Genomic DNA, 22,756 nt, shown 5'->3' with positions numbered 1-22,756 from the left:
ATTTGATATGACTGTGTGAAATTCAGATAGTGTTGTCCAGTAAGTATCCGAGGTTAGAGTTCAAATCACAGATTTGTGCGGGAGATGATATACATGGAACAGATTCATGAATCCCAGGGGAGCATGGGCAGAAACAGGACTGGTGGGAAATACCCCCCATTGGGGATAGTGAAATGATGAAAGTGCATGGAAATGGTCTTTAAAGAAGAAATCAGAATGGCTAAAAGGCACATGAGAAAACTCTCTACATCACTAATCATCAGGGAGATACAGATCAGAACAACAATAAGATATCATCTCACACCACAGAGACTGGCCCACATCCAAAAGAACAAAAGCAACGGGCATTGGGGCAGATGTGGCGAGAAAGGGATCCTCCTCCACTGCTGGTGGGAATACCAACTGGTTCAGCCCTTTTGGAAAACAGTATGGACGACTCTCAAAAAATTAGAAATTGAGCTCCCATTGATCCAGCAATACCACTCCTGGAAATATATCCCAGAGAGGCAAAAAAGTACGGTCGAAATGACATCTGCACTTCTATGTTCATTGCTGCACTATTTACAATAGCCAAAATCTGGGAAAAACCCGAGTGCTTGAAAACAAATGACTGGTTAAAGAAACTTTGGTACATCTACACAATGGAGTACTATGCAACTGTTAGAAAAGATGAAGTCATGAAATTTACATACAAGTGGTACTACATGGAAAGTATCATGCTAAGTGAAATGAGTCAGAAAGAGAGGGGCAGACATAGAAAGATTGCATTACAAAATGGGAGATTAACACCCAAAAATAGCCAAGATAAGTACCAGGAGGTTTACTCCATGGCTTGGAGGCCAGCCGCACATGCTGGGGGAGAAGGCAGTTCAGATAGAGAGGGGAGCACCAAGTAAAGGGTGTTGGGAGGATCCTCCCAGGATGAGAGATGCATGCTGAAAGTAGACTATAGACCGAACCTGATTGCCACTCAATGCCTCTTCTGCAAACCACAACATCCAAAAGGAGAAAGAGAACAAAAGGGAAAGCCCTGCCACAGGGGTCGGGGTTGGATGGGGGTGTGGAGGGTGGAAGGGATGCTGGGAACATTAGAGGTGGGGAATGGGCACTGGTGGAGGGATGGGTACTCCATCATTGTGTAACTGAAACGCAAGCACAAAAATTTGTAAGTCTACAACTGTACCTCATAGTGTTTCACTAATAAAAATTAAAAAAAGATGAAACAAAAGCAAGCAAAAGTATGAAGTGTTCTAGAAACTGAAAGAAGAGATTCAAGAAATAAAAGTCATGTCAGTAGTATCAGATCTGCAGAAAAGGCTAGTATGTTGAAAGATGGAATAATAACGTTGAATTCTTGCATTTAGTTCATTTGTGGACTTGGTAGGGAATTCAGGTTCCTACGTATTAAGAATTAAGTATAAGTAGAAATGAACTGTTCTGATAGACTGATGGCTATAAAGGAATGGGATGAGCTGAAAAAATTGAGGGTAAAATGCCTTGACTTCCTACAACCTTTGCTTAACATCAGCTGTCATCCTAAATTCGTATGTGTTGAGCAAAAAAAATGGGATAGGGGTTAATGGCCACACCTGTAAATTCTCAGAGCACACTCCTGGCTCCTTCCTGAGGGATCAAATGCTCAGTGGATTAAATGTAGTGCTGGGGCTCGAACCAGAGTCAGCCTTGGAGTCCATATATGGTAAAATGAAAAAGAGTAGGCATATAGGAAGAAGGTGCTACTGGAAACAAGATATTGTAGGTGCAAATTCTGTGTGGCATGGGAGGTTCATGTGAATAACGCATTCTTCGATTCTTTCCACTCAGATGGCCAAATTGAGGGAGCGAGTCTCCCTTGAATGTGAGAGAAGCACATGTATATCATGAATGTAGACCTTCATATACACATATGTATTGTTCAGAATCTTCAATTTGCTATTAATCTTCAATTAATGCACACAGATCAAGCGTGGAAAGCGACGAAAAGTGCTTTTGTCAAAAACAGCGACTTCCTCCAAGCAACCCCCTTGTTTTGAGGCATCAGGCATTTTGTGATCTAGAGCTTCGTTCACTTTGCAGTTTGGGAAAAGTGTTGCTTGGGGGGCCCCGCGTGTGTATTGCAAGTACTGGAAAAAACTGATTTTCTAGTCTGCCTTGCACAAAGGCCAATTGGATCAGGTTGCATTCTACTTGTCACTGGAGACTAAGAAGCATCAGTTGGGCCATAGAAAAAGCAGACAGCATAAACTGTCGTTATGAGGCATAAATTAAAGTTGCAGAAGTTATGAGGAAATGAGCACATGGGAGGCACAAGACAGCTAAATTTATAACTCAAACTCAGATATTTTCCTGGCTTTAAAATTGGAATGTCTGAAGAATGTCTGAATATGTCTCCAGAGAGTCAAACCAGGACTGATGAGGAGGGAAGCAGAAATTCAGCTCGACATATGGAAGAGCTTAGGCTCCTAGGACACACTATTCCTGGAATTGTTTAAGCATACGCTTGGAAAGGGTGGAGCCTTTTTGGCATGCACATGGGATAGGATGCACAGAGAGAGCACTGCTCAAGGAGTGGGAGGTTAGCAATCAGGCCGGGGTCCACTCTCCACATCTCTTTTCTATTTGTAAGTGGAAGATGCTGGACTGAGTGACCCCAGAAGGCTTTCCAAAGCCAATATTGCAAGATTAAATTCTTGGGTAAAAGCGAATTGCTTTTTTTGTGTGGAAAGGAGGATTCTTATGTTTCAATCATTTTATAAGTAGTTCGAGTGTATAAGTAGATCTTTTTTCCTACCCCTCTCTTTTCCCATTAATGCTTCAGAAAAAACCCAGGAGTCTGAGATACCCTTATTTTATTTAATTAATTAAAGGCACTTCTTTTTTTTTAACATCTTGGTGAAAAACAAGAAAGAGTTACAAAAACTACAACTGGTTAAGGGAACAGATGCTGGAACAGGGATAGAATAGTGACCTTGTGGATTTGTAACCTTAGGCAACCTGCTCACCTTTCATGAGCTCCAGTTTCCATCTCAAAAAAATTGGGCTAATGCTGCTGTTATTATCTCAGAGGGTTATTGGGAGAATCAAAATATTGCAAAATTGTTAAGAGGGCTGTGGTATATGGGGAAGAGACCTACAATAACCTCTTCTCATTTAAAGATTAGGTGAACTTTCTGTTTACTTTCCTAGAAATACAAAATATTAAATGGAGGACGGTCGCCCACACAAAAACTGGGGAGAACGTTTGGTTTTCCAAGATCCTTATTTCCTGGCCAGCCCAGCTGCCGGAGCAATGGCCTCATTCAAGATGAAGACCAGTCAGTAATATTTCTCAAATGCCATCGTTCTTGCTACTTCACAGTTGTATTTTGAAAAATTTGCTGAATTTGTTGGGGATTTTTTTGGGGATTTTTGGGTCACACCAGGCGATGCTCAGGGGTTACTCCTGCCAGTCAGGAATAACTTCTGGCAGTGCTCAGGGGGGGCATATGGCATGCCGTGGCCTGAACCCCGGGTTAGCCATGTGCAAGGCAAATGTTCTACTCTCTGTACTATCACTCCGGCCCCTGTTAGATAGTTTTAAAAGAATTTTTCCCCACTGGGATTTTCTACAAAGACTTTCATGTCACTTGAAAATGGGGACCATCTCTTTGAATCCATTCAGATCTGCATAGCTACTATTTACTTCTGTTTCTGCATTGTATCAACTAGACGTTCAACTTCAGCATGAAGGTGAGTTTTAATTCTTTTATATTAAGTTCATGCTATCATTAGCAAAGAACTGTCACAAATAGTCTACACATCACATCTGCCCATTTTAAAAATTAGTTTTATTAGAATCTGGAAAAAACCTGAATGCCCAAGAACAGATGACTGGTTAAAGAAACTTTGGTACATCTACACAATGGAGTACTATGCAGCTGTTAGAAAAGATGAAGTCATGAAATTCATATCGAAGTGGTACTATATGGAAAGTATCATGCTAAGCGAAATGAGTCAGAAAGAAAGGGACAGACATAGAAAGATTGCATTCATCTGGGGAACATAAAGTAACAAAATAGGAGACTAACACCCTAGAATAGCTGAGATAAGTACCAGGAAAATTACTCCATTGCTTTGAGGATAGCCACACACGCTAGGGGAAAAGGCAGCTCAGATAGAGAAGGGAGCACCAAATAAAGGGTGTTGGGAGGTTCCTCTCAGGTTGGGAAATACGTGATGAGAGTAGACTATAGACCGAACAAGATTACCACTCAATGTCTCTTTTGCAGACCACAGCACTCAAAATGAGAAAGATAACAAAAGTGAATGCCATGCCACAGAGGTAGGGTGGGATGGGGGGATGGGGGATGGGAGGGATACTGGGACTGGTGGTGGTGGAGAATGGGTACTGGTGGAGGGATGGGTATTCGATCATTGTATAACTGAAACCCAAGCACAAAAATTTGTAAGTCTACAACTGTACCTCATGGTGTTTCACTAATAAAAATTTAAGAAAAAAATAAAACAAAATTGTTTAGATAACAAAAAAACTTAAAAAATTAGTTTTATTGTATCAATATGACTTGCATAGTTATAGTTGTTCATGATTGGGTTTCGTTCATACAATGTCCTGAGACCCATTCCTTCACCAGTGGATATTTCCCACTGCCAATGTCCCCAAGTTCCCTTCCCCCACTAGCCTGCCTCTATGGAAGACACACCACCCCTCTCTCTTTTCTCTTCTTTTTGGTTTTTCCTTTTAGGCACTGTGGTTTGCAACACTGAAAGGGTATCATGCAATCACTTTACCTCCTTTCAGCTCCCCAGTTCTTTTCCTGTGGGATCATTTCCAACTATCATTGTCATAGTGGTCCCTTCATTCCCCCACAACTTGTGGCAAGTTGCCTTTCATGGACCAGTCCTCCTTGCCCTCATCTTTGGGTATTGTTTTTGGGTACTGTTGTCTTTGGGCTGGAGCTATAGCACAACGGGTAGGACGTTTGCCTTGCATGCCACTGACTTGGGTTGGATTCCTCCATCCCTCTCAGAGAGCCCAGCAAGCTACCAAGAGTATCCCACCCACATGGCAGAGTCTGGCAAGCTCCCTGTGACATATTCGATATGCCAAAAACAGCAGCAACAAGTCTCACAATGGAGACGTTACTGGTACCTGCTCAAGCAAATCCATGAACAATGGGGGGACAGTGCTACAGTGCTATTGTCTTTGGGTGTTAGTCTCATAATATTTTTTGTATCCTGCAAATGATTGCAATCATTTTATCTAAGTCTTCTCTCTCTTACTCATCTCACTCAGCATAATACTCTTCATGTCCATCCATGTGTAACCAAATTTTATGACTTCATTTTTTCCTAATGGTTGTGTGGTATTCAGTTGCGATAGATGTACCATGTTTCTTTATCCCATTGTCTGTTCTCAGGCACTTGGGTTGTTTCTAGATTCTCTCTACTACGAATAGTGCTGCACTACACACTTGATCTTAGATAGCACAGCGGTAGGGCGTTTGCCTTGCACGCAGCCAACATGGCCAACCCGAGTTCGATTCCTCCGCCCCTCTCGGAGAGTCCCGCAAGCTACCAAGAGTATCTCGCCCGCACGGCAGAGTCTGGCAAGCTCCCCGTGACGTATTCGATATGCCAAACACAGTAACAACAAAGTCTCCAATGGAGACATTACTGGGCCCGCTCGAGCAACTCGATGATCAACGGGAGGGCCTTTACTTTACTTTTTACTTTACGAATAGTGCTGCAATGAACATAGAAGTGCAGATGGCTTTTCTAAACTGTCGTTTGGGGTCTCTAAGGTACATTCCCAGGATCAGTATTGCTGGGTTGTATAGAAGCTCAATTTCTAGTTTTTTGAAGAAGGTCCATATTGTTTTCTAAAAAGACTGGACCAGTTGACATTCCCACCAGCAGTAAAAGAAAGTCCCATTCTCCCTGCATTAGCACTAGAACTCGTTCTTCTTCTTCTTTTTTTTTTTTAATGTGTGCTGTTCTGTGGCTAAGATGATATCTCACTTCTGTTTTGATTTGCATCTCTCTGATGATTAGTGATGTAGTTTCATGTGTCTTTTGGCTATTTGTATTTCTTCTTTGAGGAATGTTCTGTTCCTCTATACTCCCCATTTTTTGATTGGGTTGGTTTTTTTATTGTAAAGTTCGACCAGTGCATTATATATCTTCCATATTTACCCTTTATCGGATGAGTGTTGGGTAAATAATTTTTCACATCTGCCAATTTTAAGATAGGTCTAGTAACCTCAGGTCTGGACCAGGTAATACCTTTTTTTTTAAAAAAAAGTTATTTATTTTTATTTCATCAAGGTGAAATTGCCAAGTGATTCATGATTGGGTTTCAGGCATATAATGTTTCAACTCTGAACTTTTCACCAGTGTTCAGTTACCACCACCAATGCCTCCCCATCCCCAATCTGCTTCCCACCCACCAGTCTGCTTCTAAGAGAGGCAATTTTTTCAGTCTTCTATCCTTATTATTTATTTATTTATTTCGAATATCCATCCCTCCACCAGTGCCTATTTTCCACCACCACGGATCTCAGTATCCCTCCCACCCCCCATACCCCCTATCCCACCCTGCCTCTGTGGCAGGGCATTCCCCTCTGTTCTCTTAAGAGAGGAAATTTTTAAAAACATTTTTTGAATAACTGTGAGATAGTTACAAGCTTTCATGTTTGGGTTACAATCACACAATGATCAAACACCCATCCCTCCACCAGTGTGCATTCCCCACCACCAATATCCCCGGTATACTCCCCCTTTCCCACCCTCTCCCTGCCTCCATGGCAGACAATATTCCCCAGACTCTCTCTCTACTTATGGGCATTATGGTTTGAAAGGCAGACACTGAGAGGTCATCATATTTGGTCCTTTATCTACTTTCTGCACACATCTCCCATCCCAACCAGTTCCTCAAGCCATCATTTTCTTAGTGATCCCTTCTCCATTCCATATGCCTTCTCCCTTTTGCTCATGGGGCAGGCTTCCAGTTATGGAGCAATCTACCTGTCCCATGTATCTACTATCCTTAGGTGTCAGAGGAGCGGCACTTTTTAAAAACATGTTTTTGTAATGTGATTTACCCTCCTATTGCGGATAGGGTTTCATACAGTGAATTTTATCACACTTCAGCACCATCTCCTCTCCAGGTTGAACACTTTTCTCCACGAGCGTCACTGCCCCTCTCTGTCCTATCCCCCATCCCCCTCGTGTCATGTTTCCTAGTGAATACAGTTCTCATGTTCGTTGTTTCTATTGTCTTTGGTTATTTGTTATTCCACCATTATGTCTCTATATCCCGCATATGAGATGCCATTTTGTGTCACTCTTTTTCCCTCTGACTAATTTCACTCAACTTGATACTTTTCAGGTCCCTACATATAGCAGCAAATTCTATTACTTTATCTTTTCTTATGGCCGAATAATATTCCATTGTGTATACATATTATACCTTTATCCAGTCATCTATTCTTGAACATTTGGGTTGTTTCCAGATTTTGGCTATTGTGGATAGTGCTGTAAAGAACATAGGGGTGCCAATGTCTTTTTCTCATTTTTGATTTTGGGCTCTTGTAGTATATTCCAAGAAATGGGGTTGATGGATCAATCAATTCCTATACATTTTAAAAAAAATCCATATTGTTTTCATAAAATCTGGACCAGTCAACATTACCACCAGCAGTGAATGAGGGTCTCATTCTCCCAATGTACACACCATCTCTAGCTCTTCTTGTTCTTTTTGATGCATGCCAGTCTCTATGGCATGAGATGGTAACTCATTGTTTTGATTTGCATCTCCCTGATGATTAGTGATATATTTTTTTCATGTGCCTCTTGGCTATTTGAATTTCTTCTTTGAGGAAGATTCTGTTCATATGTTCTCATTTTTTGATGGGCTTGAATTTTTTTCGTGTAAACATCTACAAAACCAAAAACACTGTCCTCCCGTTGTTCATCAATTTGCTTGAGCGGGTCCAATAACCTCTCCATTGTGACAATTGTTACTGTGTTTGGCATATCAAATACGTCACGGGTAGCTTGCCAGGCTTTGCCCTGTAGGCGAGATACTCTCAGTAGCTTGCCGGGCTCTCCGAGAGGGGCAGAGGAATCGAACTTGGGTCAGCCATGTTGGCCGCTTGCAAGCCAAATGCCCTACCCACTGTGCTATTGCTCCAGCCCATATCTTGGATATTAAACCTTTATCAGATGAGTGGACTGGAATGATAGCACAGTGGGTAGGGCATTTGCCTTGCACGCGGGCAACCCGGGTTCAATTTCTCCATCCCTCTTGGAGAGCCTGGGAATCTACTGAGAGCATCCCGCCCACATGGCAGAGCCTGGGAAGCTCCCTGTGGCATATTCAATATGCCAAAAAAAGTAACAACATGTCTCACAATGGAGATATTACTGGTGCCCACTCAAGCAAATTGATGAACAACAGGACTACATACAGTGCTACTGTGCAATCAGATGAGGATCGGGTAAATAATTTCTCCCATTCTGTGGGCTTTCTTTGTATCCTGGTCATCATTTCCTTTGGGGTACAGAAGCTTCTTAATTTAATGTAGTCCCATTTGTTTATCTTTCCTTCCACTGCTTGGTCAGTGGTGTTTCATCTTTGAGATGATTTCTGTAGATCTAATGCCATGGAGAGTTCTACCTATGTTTTCCTCTGAGCACTTATGTATTGAGATCTAATATCAAGATATTTAATGCATTTTGATTTGACTTTTCTTCTTGGTGTTAGGAGATTTGAATTTCTTCTTTCTTTCTTTCTTTCTTTCTTTCTTTCTTTCTTTCTTTCTTTTCCTTTCTTCTCCTTTCTTTCATTCTTTCTTTTTTTCTTGCTTGTTTTCTTGCTTTCCTGCTTTCTTGCTTTCTTTCTTCTTTCTGTATGTAGCTGACTGTTTTTCCCAGCTCCACTTGTTGAAGAAAATTTCCTTGCTCCACCATATGTTTTTTTTTACTTCTTTATTAAATAATAACTGATCATATACCAAGAGGCTGTCTCAGGATATTAAATTCTATTCCATTCACCTGAAGGTTGGTCTTTTCCCCCCAATATCATGCTGTTTTAATTACTACAGTTTTGTAGTACAGTTTGAAGTTGGAGAATGTGATACTTCACATTTTCTTTTTCCCAAGGATTGCATAACTTACTTATGGGGGTTTATTGATCCATACAAATTTCAGAAAACTTTGATCTAATTCTTTGAAAAATATCAAAACAAAAAACAAACACTGTCCTCCCATTGTTCATCGATTTGCTCGAGCAGGCCCAGTAACATCTCCATTGTGAGACTTCTTGTTACTGTGTTTGGCATATTGAATACTCTCGATAGCTTGCCAGGATAGGAGGGGCTGAGGAATCGAACCTGGCTCGGCCAGGCTGGCTGCACGCATGGCAAATGCTCTACCGCTGTGCTATCATGGGGACTGCACTGAACTTTTACAGTGCTTTGGAGATTGCTTCCATTTTGATGATATTAATCTTCCCAATCCATGAGCAGGGGGATGGGTTTCCATTTCTTAATGTCTTCTTTTATTTTTTGAAGTAGTCTTTAATAGTTTTTTTTGTATAGGTCTTCCACTGCTTAATTAAGTGAATTATGAGGTACCTTGATTTTCTGAGGCACAGTTGGGAATAGGATTTTTTAAAAATATCTCTCTTCTAATCGAAACCCAAGCACAAAAAATTGTAAATCTACAACTGCACCTCATGGTGTTTCACTAATAAAAATAAAAAAATCTCTCTTCTGTTTCATTATTTGCATATGGGAAAGCCATGGAGCTTTGTGTATTTCCTTTTTAGCCTGCTACTTTATTATACAAACCTATTATTTCTAGAACATTTTAGAGTCTTTAGGATTTTCTAATTATAATACCACATCATCTGCAAAGAGTGAGAGCTTGACTTTGTCATTTTCTGTCTGGATGCCCTTGGTATCTTTATCTTGCCTAATTGCTATGGCAAGTACTTTCAGTAATATATTGAACAGAAGCGGCGAGAGGGGGCAATCTTGTCTTGTGCTGATTTTAGGTGGAAGGTTTTTAGATTTTTATAACCGAGTATAATGTTTGCTGTAAATTTGTGGTAAATGACTTTGACTATGTTGAGAAAAGATTATCAATTCCAATTTTGTTGAGGTTTTGTAATCATGAATGGATGTTGGATCTTGTAATTTGCTTTTTCTCATCAATTGATGATGGCATAATTTTAATTTTTATTTTATTCATAATGTTTATTACATTGATTGACTTGCTTATGTTAAACTATCTTTGCATCTTGAGTGAATTCTACTTGGTCATGAGGTATGAACTTTCTGATGAGTTTTTGGATTTTATTTGCTAAAATTTTTTGTGTATCTTTGCATCTGTATTCATCTTAGGGATGAATATTGTATATTCATTCTTCTTTGTATATTGTGTATGTAATTTCATCCTTTGATCTTGCTGTTTTCAGTTTTCTAACTCTATGGTTTTTGTCATTATGCTTATGGTATGTATTGGAGTATTTTTATTTGGATCTCTTTTAGCTGGTATCATTCAGGCTTCCTGAATCTGGGTGTATGCATTCTCTAGCTCTGGGACTTTTTCAGCAATGATTTCTTTGACTATTGATTCTTCATCAGGGTTGGCTTCCTTACCCTCTGAGACCCTAGTGATCCTTATGTGGTTCCTCTTGAATTCATTCCAAAGTTCTCTTATCTGCTGTTAATTTATTTTGAGTTTTTAAAATTCAACTTATTCTATTGTCTAGAAGTTTTATGCACCGTTTTTTTGGAGTTTAGTGATCCTGTCCTCAAGATCTGATACTCTGCTTCTCAGGGTTTTCAGTGAGTTTCTCATTTTGCCCACCAAGTATTTCTGTTCTGTCATTTCTGCTTGTAGTTTCCTCATTTCTGCTCTCAGATCCTTCTTGGTTTTATTGATGGTCCCTTCTACTTTTTCTTTTAACTCCTTAAACACCCTTGACATTTCCTTTCTAAAGTCCTTAAGAGATAGTTATATGCTCATTACTACTGGCTGAGTCATCTGGACTACTATCTTCACTCACTAACCCTGATAGGGTTTTGTTGCTTTCCCATTGTGACTTTTGCAATCTGGAGGTGTATCTTGTGTGTTCTTGTCTGGCTAGGTGACTAGGGTTAGGATGTCATTGTATATTCATGGTGAAATATGAAGAGGTAAGGAAATGTGTGTCTGCTATGCAAGTCATGTGCTTTGCAGGCCGGGGACAGGGCACTAACCTGGGAAGTAAAATGGTAATCCTGAGTAGCAAGCAGTAACTTGACATACCATTGTGATGTCTCAGTTTCACTGGACTGGGGCTTTAAGTTTAAGACTTAAAACCAGTTTTAAACAGAAATGGAAGCAGAGAGGTAGACAATGGGCTGAGAACATTTTTTGCTCATTTTTGCAAGAGGCCTGGGTTTGATTCCTGGTGTTACGTATTCCCCGAATACCTCTGGGAGGAATTATCCTTGGAGCACCGACAAATGTGGTCCAAAATCATTAAAGAAAAACAAGGAAATAAAGAAAACATACCCACAGGTTTCTTTACAGGGCTTTCTGAGCAGTTTTCTGACCTTATCTTTAGCTAGATTCTGGTGTTTAGGAAAGCCCATTGCACCACAAGAAATATTGACAAAGGTATTAGCTTAGTGGGCTGGAGCAATAGCACAGTGGTAGGGCATTTGCCTTGTGCACAGCCGGCCGGCCAAGCCGGGTTCGATTCCTCCGCCCCTCTTGGAGAGCCCGGCAAGCTACCAAGAGTATCTCGCCCCCACGGCAAAGCCTGGCAAGCTTCCCGTGACGTATTCAATATACCAAACACAGTGGCAACAAGTCTCACGATGGAGAAGTTACTGGGCCCACTCGAGCAAATCGATGAAAAATGGGAGGACGGTGCTATAGTGCATTAGCTTAGTGCTCAGCAACACAAAGTGCTGAGTAGATGTCAGTCTCTATTAGTATCATCATCATCATCATCATCATCATCACTGTCCTAATGTACTGGTCAGATTTCTGGCAGGGCCTACACTCTTTCTTTTCATTGGTCCATTTTACCTGATATAGTTAAGCAAGAGATAGAAACGTATTTATACTGATTTCAATCACCAGGCCATGTTAAACCAAGATGTGGGTCATATAACTTATTTGTCTCATCAGAGAGAAGTAAATATGAATACAATTTTTAGCAGTGCCTTGGATAATGTTACTGAAATGAGAACAAAGGTATAAACAAGCCAGTGTCAATTTCTTATTTTCCAAGGTTACTCGTCCTCCTCCACATGGCTATGAAATATACAGTTTCACAGTGTCTCATAAGGGAGTTATTAGTTCTGACCCACCTGCCACCTTTAAGCTATACCATCTGTTCTAGGACACGAAGTAACCACGGTGGATGAGGGAAGTTTTATACCACAATCACTTTCTCAGGATTAGCTCTGAACCACTTTCTCAATCCCCTGGATTTTATCCTGCTTCCGATCTTCCTGGATTGTTGACATGTAATTTGCTTCCCCATTTCTGCCTTTATTTTGCCCTTGAAACGCTCTGCCAAGTAGGCACTTAATGGAAATAAGTAGTTCAGGCAGTGTATGTTGAATGAATATACAGGGAGCATTATCAGGAGGCAGTGATCAGTTCTGGGGCACCACCGCCCAGATGAGAGAGACTCACAGAGGGACTTCTAGGAAGTAAACTTGAGAGATGTGTTGAGGCGATCCATAGTGAAGTCATCTTTCCACTGACCTTAAGAGTAGTTACAGGTATGTGTTCTGCTCATTCTTTGCACTGGTTGGACTTTAAATGCCAAACAGGTTAAACATAGTATCAATTGAAAAAAGAAAATGATGAGTGTAAAGTGTTGGACTTCAGTCCTAACTCTTGTAACTACTTCAAGGGTCTTGAATATATCAATTTGTCTACTCTGGGTCTCTTTCAACATCTTCAAAATATAGTGAAATGGTCCTGGATTCTATCTCCATGGTCTTTTTCAATGTCAGGCTAGAGTTTTATTGTGCTAACCAACCACACTATTAAATCTGGATTTAAGCTGCTACTCTTTTTATTATCAAATCGTGTTTTCTTAAATGACTTGACTTTTAGGTGAGTGCTAGCACTTGGGTTTACTCTGAGTTTATTAGCTTTGTCATTCTGCCAGTGTACCTACCAGGTAATGAATTGATTGGTTTTTCTTTGTGAACTTTTTGTGAAGAATGTTATATTTTTATTTTTTTTAAAAAGGTAGGAGTACTGCTATTGTGAAGAATATCTTAAAGACAAATGTTCTGCTGCTCTCTATATTATAATTTACCAACTAGTTTCTTGTTGAAACTTGCTAAATTTAAAAACTATTTATTCAGCCATTTAATTTTTTCCATTAATCCAAATATTGATTTTCTTTTTGTTAGAGACGTGAAATAGATGACACATTTTTATTTGAGAGATTTAGAATGCTTTGCTCTTTCTTAATTAGAATACTCTCTTTTAATTAAAAAGCACTTATACTAAGTTAGATTGGGTAAATTTATAAAGCTGAACTCCCTCTTTTCATTCTTCCCTCCTACCTTCCTTTCTCATATAGAAAATATACATGAAGAACACCTACTGTAGGTCATACTTTACAGTAGATGATTTGATATGTGTTTGACCATAACAAGATATTTTAGATAGGATTTATTATCACTTCTTAATAGATTATAAAGCTGAACATAACTCAAGTGATTTAGTCAAGGCTATATGACTAGTGTACCTTTCCTATCACTGTCTACTGTTCCAAGGTACTAAACTCAAATCATCCCTCGTCAAATGACTTCACTTAATTTTCCTAAATCATTTATTGAATAGAAAACAGTTCATATTGTTTACATTGTGCTTTATGGTAACATGATACAATTTTCACAGCTTCCTATAGAAATATGGGACCTATAAACATAACAATAAAATTAAAAATTATGACATTGTGACAAAATAGCCTCTGCTTAATGTTCTTTGAGTAGAAAACAGATTTGCATGTGAGCCCCATATAGCTTCATCTCTGTGAAATACCAGAGGAAGCTAAAACTCAGATAAAGAACTTACCCAACATGTATAGCTGGAGCGTGGTTGAACCTAGACTCACCCCAATGGTTGATGCTAGTCCAGTGTTGATTTGACCATATAGGACATTTTCACTAAGGGCAAATGACTCTTTTCAGGAGTCATTTATCTTCATCATCCCAAGAGATGTTAATGTTTGGTGAAATAAGATCCATGTCTTATTTGCCAAGCACTCAAATGGATCCTAGAGGTCCCTGGAAAGGTTCCGGTTTTGTGGTTTCCAAAACATAGATGTGTCCGTTGCCTTGTTTGTTCTATAGCCCTATATGCTGTTCCTCAGGTTGGTATCAATATGGAAGACACCTGGCTTCGTAGGAGGTTTTATAAACATAGTGGGCAACTCAGAATATAAACTGTGGTTTCCTCTTGCTGTACACAAATGCTCTCTTTTGAATGTTTAGAACTGCAAGGTACTCATCTCAACAAGGCTTTTGGAGACTAGCACTGTATAGGGCTGGAGAGCTCAATGCGTTGAGTATGTACTTTTCGTGTGGTAGGCCTGGAGTTGATCCCAGAGCCTCATGGTCCCTTGAATGACATTTCAAGGAACCCCAAATGAAGAACCAGGAGTAATCACAGCTGAGTATGTCTCAGAAACCAACATAATGATAAAAATATTAATAAAATTAAAAACACTTAAAAATCAGAGACCACCACATTTGTCTATAGTCTCATAGCCATCAGGGTGGGAGATTCTCTATCTCCTTCAAGCACGTGCATCTGCTTTCTCCAGTTAATGGGTGTTTTCTTTGGCAGAAGTATTAGAGCAAAAGGTGCTTTCTGAATGAAGTCAAAATAAAATTCAGGATTTAGAACGCTGGCAATTTTATTTATTCTAGTCATTTCATTTATTATTTTTGGGCCATTCCCTGGAGCATTCAGGTCTTTCTTCTGGTTCTGCGCTCAGGGCTCACTCCTTGTGGTGCTTGGGAACCATATGTGGCATCAGGGACTGTACTATGGTTGTGTGCTAGGCCAATACCTTGCCCTTTGCATTATCTCTATGGTTGCAAATCTTCATTTCTTAAAGTAGTATAAGAAAATTGTCAATTTTAGGAACTTAAAACTATGTAAAAGTATATAAGCTTACAAGAAAATCCCTTTTCTCTCTCCAGCTCCTTTCTACTCCAACTTCCTAAGAGTAGCATCTATTGACAGTTTATATATATGTACATATTTACATATGTACATATATATTTAAAGCCATTTGTCAGTGTACAGACTAAGTATTAATACAATCTACATTAATTTCTGATTGAGGTATCGTGCATATACCTAAATAAAATGATACAAATATTATTTTTTGTGGGGGAGGGACCCACATCCAGTGGTGCTCCGGGCTTACTTCTGACTCTGAGCTCAGGAATCACTCCTAGTCAGCTCAGGGGTCCATGTGCAATGCAGGGATGGAACCTGGGTTATTTGTGTGCAAAGCCATTATCCTACTTACTGCACTATTTCTCCAGCCCCAACATACTTATTTTTACTATTGTGGTTACCTATTTGGTATACTTATATAGATCAAGAGAGAAATTATTTTTATAGTTTTGAGGAAACTATAATAGTATAGTAGCTAAATGTAGCTTTGAAATTTTAATTTATAGATTATTTTATAATATCAATATATACAAAGTCAGCGCAGTGCATGCGGCATTCCATAGTAGAGATGTATCATAATCTATTATTATTATACTATAATTAAATAGTTATATTTATGTACTATATTTATATAATTATATGCTATAATTATTCACCTGCTGATAGACATTTAGGTGTTTTCACTTATTTTGTGATTGCTGCTTCAGTGACAGATATATATTTTTGTGCACATGGTTCCAGACTCTTCCATAGAAGCAAATGCAGGGGTTTTTTTTTGCTTTTTTTGGTCACACCCGGCAATGCACAGGGGTTACTCCTGGCTCTGCACTCAGGATTTACTCCTGGTGGTGCTCAGGGGACCATATGGGATGCTGAGAATCGAACCCGGGTCGGCTGCGTGCAAGGCAAACGCCCTACCCGCTGTGCTATCGCTCCAGCCCCGCAAATGCAGGTTTTGATCCATATGTTTAGTATTTTCCAGGCTTAAAGAGTGGCCAGACTTATCTTTTTTGCTTCTATCAAGGACTTTGAAAGAAAGGCAGGAGGGGTTCCAGTTCTTTATAGAATCTTCATGGAGGCAGACAGACTCTGAAGTCAGCGAGGTTGTCTGTATTTGACACTTATAAATTATGTGGCCTTGGGTAGAAGCAGGAGCAGTTGCCAAGCACAGATAGACAGCCCAGGTTCTAAGACTCCTTCCACCATCTCTCGTAGAGCTCTCAGTAGCCTGGGTGCAGCTTTCACACTATGTTTGCAGCCCACCTCTCTGACCAGGAGGCTTTATTCAGTGTGTCACAGAGGATAAGAAAGAGCAGGTATAAATTTCACTGACTATTCATGGCATAATATGGGACAAGTTCTAAGCTGTTTTTGTTCTTTTTGGGTCACACCTGGCGATGCACAGGACTTACTCCTGGCTCTGTACTCAGGAGTTACTCCTGGCGGTGCTCAGGGGACCATATGGGATGCTGGGAATTGAACCCGGGTCAGCCGCATGCAAGGCAAACGCCCTACCAACTCTGCTATCTCTCCAGCCCCTAAGCTGTTTTTCTTAACTGTAAAACAGAAAATGAAATATAGCACCACAAGATTAGACAGTCAGATAAAGGATGCAAAGAATATATTGAAATTTTTTGCTCATAGGAAGGGTTCAAAAAGATACTTTAGATACTAGCTTTGCACCAAGTAAAGGGTGTTGGGAGGATCCTCCAAGGATGGGAGAAGCATGCTGAAAGTAGACTATAGACTGAACATGATTGCCACTCAATACCTCTTTTGAAAACCACAGCACCCAAAAGGAGAGAGAGAACGGAAGGGAATGCCCTGCCACAGAGGCAGAGTGGGATGGGGGGGGAATGGGGAGTGGGAGGGATACTGGGATCCGTGGTTTTGGAGAGTGGGCACTGGTGGAGGGATGGGTACTTGATCATTTTATAATTGAAACTCAAGCACAAAAATTTGTAATTCTTTAACTGTACCTCATGGTGTTTCACTAATAAAAATTAAAAAAAACGAATAAAGTTTTATCTTTAAGATAAAAAAGATAATAGCTTTGTTGAGATATGGTTCACATACCACAGATTTTATCCTTTAACTGAAGGAGGGACTCAGTTTGCTATGTTTAGGGCTTACTCCTGACTCTGTGCTCAGGAATCCCTCCCAGTGGTGCTCAGGGGACCATATGTGGTCCTAGGTATCAAAACTGAATTGCATGAATGGAAGGCAAGTGCTTTACCCACTGTACTATCTCTCTGGCCCCAAACATTATCCTTTTTAAGCATTCAATTTTGTAGCTTCTAGTGTATTTACAGAGCTGTGAAATCATCACCATAATATAATTTTAGAATATTTTCATAACCCCAAATAGAACTCTCCAACTCCTCCACAAATCCCAGAATCTAATCTATTTTAGTTTCTCTCTCTATATTTTTTTGTTTCTGGAAATGTCATATATGTAGAATTACAAAGTGCTTGTCATTTTGTTTCTGGCTTCTATCACTTAGCATATTTTCAAGGTTAATCCATATTGTGGCATGTATCAGTATTCCTTTTATTGAAGAATATTATTCCATTATAGACTGTACCACGCTTTGTAATTCCATTCTTCAACTGATGGACATTTGGTTTGGTCTGGTTCCAAGTTTTGACTCACGAGTCTTGATTTGAATTTCCATTTTTAATTCTTTTGACTATATATATTATATGTATGTACATATGCTCTAGGCTGGAGCGATAGCACAGCAGGTAGGGCATTTGCACACAGCCAACCCGGGTTCGATTCCTCTGTCCCTCTTGTAGAGCCTGGCAAGCTACTGAGAGTATCCCACCCATATGGCAGAGCCTGACAAGCTACTCGTGGTGTGTTCGAAATGCCAAAAACATTAACAAGTCTCACAATGGGAACATTACTGGTGCCCACTCGAGCAAATCAACGAACAATGGGAGAACAGTGCTACAGTGTTACATATGCTCTATTGCTGCATATATCCGTGATTTATTTGTATAGTCTATTAAATGAATTTCATTAAGGCCAGAGAGATAGCCCAATGGGTTGGGCACATACTAGAGACCTAAGTTCAATACCCAGAACCATGTGGTCCCCTCAGAGGTGCCAGTAATGTCTCCAGAGCACACAGCTGGAAGTAGTTCCCAAGCTCTAGCAGATGTGGCCCCCAAAGGAGTTAACAATAATAAACAAAGATGAACTCGATTCATTTCCACCCAGATTCTTGCTGTTAGGTTAAGTGAAAATTCAGCATCTAATCTTGTTTTCTTCCATCTTTTTTAGATTTATAAAGTTATTGATAGCTGAGTTATAGGCATATAATATTTCAACACCAATCCAATCGCAGGGTCAACTTTCCTTCACCTGTGTTCCCAGATTGCCTTCCCATCTCTATCCCCACCCCATCCCACCTGTCAACTTGACAGGCACATCACAAAGTTCCAGTGGTTGCAGCTTAGATGGCATTTTTTAAATTAATTTTTATTAGTGAAACACCATGAGGTACAGTTGTAGACTTACACATTTTTGTGCTTGGGTTTCAATTATACAATGATCAAATACCCATCCCTCCACCAGTGCCCATTTTCCAACACCATGGATCCCAGTATCCCTCCCACCCCCATCCCTCCCATCCCACCCTGCCTCTGTGGCAGGGCATTCCCTTCTGTTCTCTCTCTCCTTTTGGGTGCTGTGGTTTTCAAAAGAGGCATTGAGTGGCAATCATGTTCAGTCCATAGTCTACTTTCAACATGCATCTCCCCTCCTGGGAGGATCCTCCAAACACCCTTTATTTGGTGCTCCCTTCTCTATCTGAGCTGCCCTTTCCCCTAGAATGCCCGGCTGGCCTCTAAGCCATGGAGTAATCCTCCTGGTACTGATCTCGGCTAAGATGGCATTTTTTCAGTGTTGTTGGGTCTGTGTTTTTGACATATAACTACACCACTTATCCCCATATCACCGGTATGACTGAAGGCTGTTCACCCGTTGCTTCCAGTCCTTTTTTTCACTTCTTGATTCCTTCCCTTCTCTGTCCTTCTCTCTAATCAGTGGGGCCAAGTGTATTCTAGGCAACCCCTCTTTACTACATTTTTTTCATACAGGTTCTGTATAGCACAGATATAGGAGATCATCCTGTGCTTGTATTTCTTCTTCTGGCTTACTTCACTCAACACGATATCTTCCAGTTCCAACCACATTGAAGCAAATTGCATGATTTCATTGGTCCTTGCAGATGAATTGGTCCTTCCATTATACCACATCTTCCAATATACCACATCTTCATAATCCGTGCTTATGCTGTTAGACACCTAGGTTGATTCCATATCTTAGCTATTGTACTGAGTGCAACAATGGATAATGGTGTGCATATATCCTTTTGAGAAAGTGTTTTAGATGCCCAAAAGTGGATTGTGAGGTCATATAGAAGTTCAGTTCTAAGTTTACTGAGAACGTCCCATACTGTTTGCCATGGGAGTTGTACCAGACAACATTCCCACTAGCAGTGGATGAGAATTCTTTTTTCACCACATCCCTGTCAACATAGATTATTCCAACTATTTTTAAAAAAGTTTTATTAGTGAAACACCATGAGGTACAGTTGATATGTGTCATTCTCACTGGTGTGAGATGGTATCTTATTGTTATCTTGATTTGGATTTCTTTAGTGATAAGTGATGCTGAGCATTTATTTCATGTCCCTACTGGCAATCCACCTGTCTTCCTCTGAAAAGTGTCTATTCATTTCCTTTCCCCATTTTTGATAGAATTTTTAAAATTTTCTATTGTCTTTTGAGGAATTGGAAAACTATATCCCATGAGGGCTCTATCATTTTAAAATTCCATTAGCAATGACTGAAACCTTGATTTCTATTATATTCTTGCTTGCTAAAACTTGTTATTTTCCTTTAAAATATATAGTCATTATGTTGGGTGCAAAATTGAATTCTACTGTGCTTTATTTTTCATTACTATTTTTTAATTTTAATGAATCACTGTGAGATACAGTTACAGACTTACAAATTTTCTTTTTTTAAAAAATTTTTTTAGTGAAACACCATGAGGTACAGTTTTAGACTTACAAATTTTTGTGCTTGGGTTTCAATTATACAAGGAGCATGTACCCATCCCTCCACCACTGCCCATCCTCCACCACCATGGATCCCAGTATCCCTCCCACCCCCCATCCCTCCCGCCCCACCCTGCTTCTGTGGCAGGGCATTCCCTTCCATTCTCTTTCTCCTTCTGGGTGCTGTGGTTCACAAAAGAGGCATTGAGAGGCAATCATGTTCGGTCTATAGTCTACTTTCAGCATACTTCTCCCATCCTGGGAGGATCCACCCAACACCCTTTATTTGGTGCTCCCTTGTCTATCTGAGCTGCCTTTTCCCCTAGCATGTGCAGCTGGCCTCCAAGTCATGGAGTAAACCTCCTGGTACTTATCTCGGCTATTCTTGGGTGTTGGTCTCCTATTTTGTTACTTTATGTTCCCCAGATGAATGCAATCTTTCTCTGACAGACTTACAAATTTTCTTGATTACATTGCAATCAAACAATGTTCAAGTACCCATCCCTTCACCGGTGCCCACTGTCCACCACCAATGTCCCAGTGTCCCTCCTGCCACCCCCACCTTTTCCCACCCCCTGCCTCTGTGGCAGGCACATTCCCTATTAATCTTTCTCTCCTTTTGGATGTTATGGTTTGCAATATAGGCACAAAGCAGCCATCATTTTTTTATCCATAGTCTACTTTCAGCATGCATCAAAAATTCTTATTGAGGCTAGAGTGATACAGTGGGCAGAGTACTTGCCTTGCACGTGACCAACCTGGGTTCAATCCCTGGGATCCCATATGGTCCCTTGAGCAATACCAGGAGTGGTGTCTGAGTGCAGAGCCAGTAGTAACCCTTGAACATTGCCAGGTGTAGTCCAAAAAGCAAATAAAAGATTGTTGTGGCCACACCAAGCAGTGTTCAGAGATCACCAGAGTTGCATCTAGTGGAGTTAGTGTGAGTTATGAGGTTGAATCCAGAGAATTGCAAATAATACGAATGTACTTTATCCCTTTAGGCATATCCATCTCATGGTGAGCATTATTGTGCATTTTGTTGTCTTTTGTCTTTTTTTGGTAGTACCAGGGATAAAACCCAGGTTCCATGCATCCAAAGTTAAGTAATTTACTGCTAAAAACTACATCCATATCTCATTTTGTGATTTTTAAAGTGCATTATCATAGTAGCCAAACGATGTTGAACTTTTTTTCATGTGTTTTCAATAAGGTTGAAACTCCTATTACTTATTCAGCAGTTAATTTCCCATTTTTTCTTTGGGTAAGTCATCCTTATAATCATCAGGATTTTACCCGTAAAATACTCATCCTTTAACTTTGTCCTATATGGCTTAGAATTCCCAATAGATGGACTCTTTGGGAGCGAAGACCATGGCATGCATTGTTATACCTCCATTGCTTTACTCAACAATGTCCACACCCAAATTTCCAGTGTAAATATTGAACAAATGTGCAATTAATTCTTGGGTTAGGAATTCGTTGGTGAAGTTTTAGATTAGGTGTATCTAGGTGTAAGAACAATTCTATGTTTTATTATAAGCTGTTTGTGGCCAGGTTTTAGTGACAGGCATATTTAACTCCAGATGATATTTGTTGAATAATATTTTCTGTGCTACATTAAAATGTTTTGGAAAACTTTGACAAGTCTTGTGCTTAATTCAGCAGCACATATATTAAAATTAAAATAACACAAAGAAGATTATCATGGCCCCTGTGCTTGGCTGTTGTGCAAAATCTTGAAACATCCCATACTTTTAAATAGAAACGTGTCATCTGCTTATGGATTGGAAGGATTAACATCATCAAAATCTTAACAGTTCCCAAAGCATTATACAAATTCAATGCAGTCCCATTAAGGTTATCCATGACATTTTTACAGAGAAATTGATCAAACGCTTCTGAAATTCACATGAAACAATAACACCCCATCCCCTAATAGCCAGAACAATCCTTAAGAAACAGAAAGATGGACGGAATCCATTTTCCCAACTTCAAACTGTACAGCAAAGCAGTAGTAATTAAAACAGCATGGTACTACTGGAAAAAAGGAAGAAGCCCTCTACTCAATGGAATAGAACTGAAGCTATAGAGATAGACTCTCAATATGTGAAATAACAATTAATATTCAATAAAGGAACAAAAATATATAAAGTAGAGCAATGAACAAGTAATGCTAGGAAAACTGGTTGACCACATGTGAAAAAATGAACCCAGACTTCCTTATGACACCAAATACAAAAGTCTTATCAAAATGGATTAAAGACGTCAGTATCAGACCCGAATCCATAACATACAAAGAGGAAACCATAGACAGATACATCCCTGACATTGAAACTAGAGGCATTTTAAAAATTGTATTTGTATTTACATTTTTTTACTAAAGCACTATGATTTACAAAGTTATTCCTAGTTGTGTTTTAGACACACAATATTGCTGCTCTGATCCCACCACCAGTGTCAGC

General features: G+C 39.8%; 1 non-coding gene across 1 annotated transcript; it reads left to right on the top strand.

Moving 5' to 3' along the window:
• Positions 1 to 21,943: 21,943 nt before the first annotated feature.
• On the top strand, positions 21,944 to 22,050 carry LOC130038494 (U6 spliceosomal RNA). Its single transcript, XR_008794719.1, has one exon. It is a non-coding gene; the product is annotated as a U6 spliceosomal RNA (small nuclear RNA).
• The last annotated feature ends 706 nt before the right edge of the window (positions 22,051 to 22,756 follow it).

This window comes from Sorex fumeus, unplaced genomic scaffold (genome assembly GCF_029834395.1).
Source record: "Sorex fumeus unplaced genomic scaffold, SorFum_2.1 ptg000075l, whole genome shotgun sequence".
Lineage (NCBI taxonomy): Eukaryota > Metazoa > Chordata > Mammalia > Eulipotyphla > Soricidae > Sorex > Sorex fumeus.
Note: the sequence above shows the minus strand (reverse complement) of the source record. Positions and strands in the feature narration are given on the sequence as shown.